The sequence below is a fragment of the Bactrocera dorsalis genome, unplaced genomic scaffold (genome assembly GCF_023373825.1).
Source record: "Bactrocera dorsalis isolate Fly_Bdor unplaced genomic scaffold, ASM2337382v1 BdCtg380, whole genome shotgun sequence".
NCBI lineage: Eukaryota > Metazoa > Arthropoda > Insecta > Diptera > Tephritidae > Bactrocera > Bactrocera dorsalis.
The window spans coordinates 1-4401 of NW_026038431.1; the positions used below are offsets into that span (position 1 = coordinate 1).

Below are 4401 nucleotides of genomic sequence, written 5' to 3' on the forward strand. Positions count from 1 at the left end.
GTATTGCGCTGCGATTTTCCAATGCGCTTTATGCGTCTTCTTTGTTGTTTTCTGTTGCTTTATAAGAACCGTTCTCTTTGAAAGTGGCAGGGATGATACTGCTAAAAATCAGCTATGTGTTTATTTCAACAAAATAATCTCTAAGTATACAAAAATTCAGACTTCGTGTCTTTTTCAAACCGTTATGTAGTTGAAAGCTGCCAATGCCTCACAGAATAATTAATGTTTCTTTGAGGGTATTATTATCTAAAAGATAAAGAAAATATAAAGATAGCACAAACATGGTTTTTAAAATTTTCAAGATTACTTTAATTTATCATGATAAACGTTCTCTGTACTTACCCTACGATTTTATTTACAATCATTTCACAATTCCTAATGAGATTCTGTTGGTTTATATGCGCATCTTTTTGGTGAGCTACTTCTCTCAAATATTCTTAGTATCACTGGAAAATGTTACAAACAAATATGCCAACAGAGAGAAAAAAGCATATGAAAAGGTATTGCTAACCAAAGTTATAAAATGAACCGAGTGGAAAGTTTCGTAATAGAAAAAAGCAGTAGGAGGGTGATTCTCAGCACAATAATAGCCAATACAATTTGTACCTCCACTTAAGATACCCGTTTCATTTCATTACCAGTTCAGAGATTCAATCAAATTTCCTAAAATATTTCCAAACAAAATGTGTTTTAATTTAATTTATCCTCATATATACATATGTATATATTTCTGCGGATACAAAAACAGTGCCACGAATTTTTAAAATAAGTTTCTTAAATACAAAACTCCTTCATAACATCTTAATTACAACTAAATATTTGGTTTCTAGGTTTTTATAATTACAAATTTAAGCTGTTTCAAAGATAAAAGAAAACAAACCTATTTAAAGACAATGGCAACCAACCATTTTGAAACTACTCTGACATCAAACATATGATCTCCAAACTGTCATTACCTTCAATATTCTCCTATATTTGCCAACGAGAGTAGAGCGTTAGTGGAGTTGACAGTAGAATGGAAGATAGAGAGATGAGGAAGAGTGGTGATGCCACTAATATGTAAAATGTAAAATTATTGACAGCTCTTACAAACTTGACGTTATTTTACAAATAAAAGCATAAAATGGCTCTATATAGCTCTATTTTACCATTTGTAATAACAATTGATAATTTAAAACAAATAAATTTACTAATTTACTTATTTTTTGCTTAAAAAATTTCACTTTGAACAAAATATTAAAATTTCATTGAAGTGCAAGGTATTAGTATGGCCACAACGAAATTGTGTACATGCAAAATGGACAACTGCGGTGTCTTGTGTACATGCCGGCCATTGTTATGTTGCTGCATTCATGCACAACGCCATTTTCAGTTCACTGTCGCATTGTAATCAGCACATGAACGTTGATAGAAATTTTAGACGCGAAGTCATCATATTAAAATGCGAATTCCCGCATCAAGAAGTGGCGTTTCATTTAAAACTGATGAACTGCCTATACTTCTCACCCATTTTCTATTACACTGCGTATAAAAGCAGGGCATATCAACCAACCGAAAAATATGTTGAAAGCTTTCGAATTGCTGTAGTTAGGGTCGTAGAGTAGGTAGAACAGGCGCGAGTTAATACAAGTTGGGATAAAAGCAAAAATCACAAATACAGCAAAAGAAAAAAAAGAGATTGTGATAATGGATATAATGAAAATAAAGATGTGATAATGAATACGGAGAAAATAACATTGACAAATTTGGATGGGTGGGTTGAGGGGACAAAATATATACATATTGATATACCCAGAACTTGGAAGCGAAAGGATGCTGTTATTATTTGTTTCCGGTTTTTTTGCAAATGGCCGCCAAAAGTACATATAAATTTACCTATATTTTCGCAACCTCTTTTTCGCTTATCGCCAAGTCCCCGGTGGGGGCCCAGGATCGAATCATATATTTCCGGAAACTGCTTGAAATTACCTATCCGGTGCAATTTATTTGATCCACCTAGGTCAAATACTTTAGCCGCTAGAGCGTTTTCAAGGTTACGAAAAACAGTGTGATTTCTTATCAATTTGTTACAAAATTTTGTGAACGCTTCATAATAGCCCCTGGTGGGGCTAGAGGGGAGCTTGAGGGCTTTTCTGAAAGCCCCAGGTGTGAACTAACTCGCAAATTAGTTTTCATCCCCCCCGGCCCCATACCCCCCGAAATGTAGTTACCCCAAAGGTCAAACATGGTCCAAAACGGTACTTACCTTTGTTTTTGTGATAACTCAGCACCTGTTCAATCCTTATCAATGATTTATACCTCTAATTAATCTACAGACGTGCCGCTACATGAATCACATAGTTTCCGTTATTATTTGTTTCCGGTTTTTTTGCAAATGGCCGCCAAAAGTACATATAAATTTACCTATATTTTCGCAACCTCTTTTTCGCTTATCGCCAAGTCCCCGGTGGGGGCCCAGGATCGAATCATATATTTCCGGAAACTGCTTGAAATTACCTATCCGGTGCAATTTATTTGATCCACCTAGGTCAAATACTTTAGCCGCTAGAGCGTTTTCAAGGTTACGAAAAACAGTGTGATTTCTTATCAATTTGTTACAAAATTTTGTGAACGCTTCATAATAGCCCCTGGTGGGGCTAGAGGGGAGCTTGAGGGCTTTTCTGAAAGCCCCAGGTGTGAACTAACTCGCAAATTAGTTTTCATCCCCCCCGGCCCCATACCCCCCGAAATGTAGTTACCCCAAAGGTCAAACATGGTCCAAAACGGTACTTACCTTTGTTTTTGTGATAACTCAGCACCTGTTCAATCCTTATCAATGATTTATACCTCTAATTAATCTACAGACGTGCCGCTACATGAATCACATAGTTTCCGTTATTATTTGTTTCCGGTTTTTTTGCAAATGGCCGCCAAAAGTACATATAAATTTACCTATATTTTCGCAACCTCTTTTTCGCTTATCGCCAAGTCCCCGGTGGGGGCCCAGGATCGAATCATATATTTCCGGAAACTGCTTGAAATTACCTATCCGGTGCAATTTATTTGATCCACCTAGGTCAAATACTTTAGCCGCTAGAGCGTTTTCAAGGTTACGAAAAACAGTGTGATTTCTTATCAATTTGTTACAAAATTTTGTGAACGCTTCATAATAGCCCCTGGTGGGGCTAGAGGGGAGCTTGAGGGCTTTTCTGAAAGCCCCAGGTGTGAACTAACTCGCAAATTAGTTTTCATCCCCCCCGGCCCCATACCCCCCGAAATGTAGTTACCCCAAAGGTCAAACATGGTCCAAAACGGTACTTACCTTTGTTTTTGTGATAACTCAGCACCTGTTCAATCCTTATCAATGATTTATACCTCTAATTAATCTACAGACGTGCCGCTACATGAATCACATAGTTTCCGTTATTATTTGTTTCCGGTTTTTTTGCAAATGGCCGCCAAAAGTACATATAAATTTACCTATATTTTCGCAACCTCTTTTTCGCTTATCGCCAAGTCCCCGGTGGGGGCCCAGGATCGAATCATATATTTCCGGAAACTGCTTGAAATTACCTATCCGGTGCAATTTATTTGATCCACCTAGGTCAAATACTTTAGCCGCTAGAGCGTTTTCAAGGTTACGAAAAACAGTGTGATTTCTTATCAATTTGTTACAAAATTTTGTGAACGCTTCATAATAGCCCCTGGTGGGGCTAGAGGGGAGCTTGAGGGCTTTTCTGAAAGCCCCAGGTGTGAACTAACTCGCAAATTAGTTTTCATCCCCCCCGGCCCCATACCCCCCGAAATGTAGTTACCCCAAAGGTCAAACATGGTCCAAAACGGTACTTACCTTTGTTTTTGTGATAACTCAGCACCTGTTCAATCCTTATCAATGATTTATACCTCTAATTAATCTACAGACGTGCCGCTACATGAATCACATAGTTTCCGTTATTATTTGTTTCCGGTTTTTTTGCAAATGGCCGCCAAAAGTACATATAAATTTACCTATATTTTCGCAACCTCTTTTTCGCTTATCGCCAAGTCCCCGGTGGGGGCCCAGGATCGAATCATATATTTCCGGAAACTGCTTGAAATTACCTATCCGGTGCAATTTATTTGATCCACCTAGGTCAAATACTTTAGCCGCTAGAGCGTTTTCAAGGTTACGAAAAACAGTGTGATTTCTTATCAATTTGTTACAAAATTTTGTGAACGCTTCATAATAGCCCCTGGTGGGGCTAGAGGGGAGCTTGAGGGCTTTTCTGAAAGCCCCAGGTGTGAACTAACTCGCAAATTAGTTTTCATCCCCCCCGGCCCCATACCCCCCGAAATGTAGTTACCCCAAAGGTCAAACATGGTCCAAAACGGTACTTACCTTTGTTTTTGTGATAACTCAGCACCTGTTCAATCCTTATCAAT

The 4401-nt window shown here is 38.0% G+C and overlaps 1 long non-coding RNA gene across 2 annotated transcripts; it reads right to left on the reverse strand.

Annotated features, from left to right (window-relative positions):
- Positions 1–6: 6 nt before the first annotated feature.
- LOC125780276 (uncharacterized) lies at positions 7–855 on the reverse strand. 2 transcript variants are annotated; one of them, XR_007423698.1, is made up of 3 exons: positions 639–855; positions 343–446; positions 7–246 (listed from the first exon to the last, which is right to left on the reverse strand). It is a non-coding gene; the product is annotated as an uncharacterized LOC125780276 (long non-coding RNA). The 2 variants fall into 2 exon arrangements; XR_007423697.1 differs by having other exon boundaries at positions 512–639.
- Positions 856–4401: the final 3546 nt, after the last annotated feature.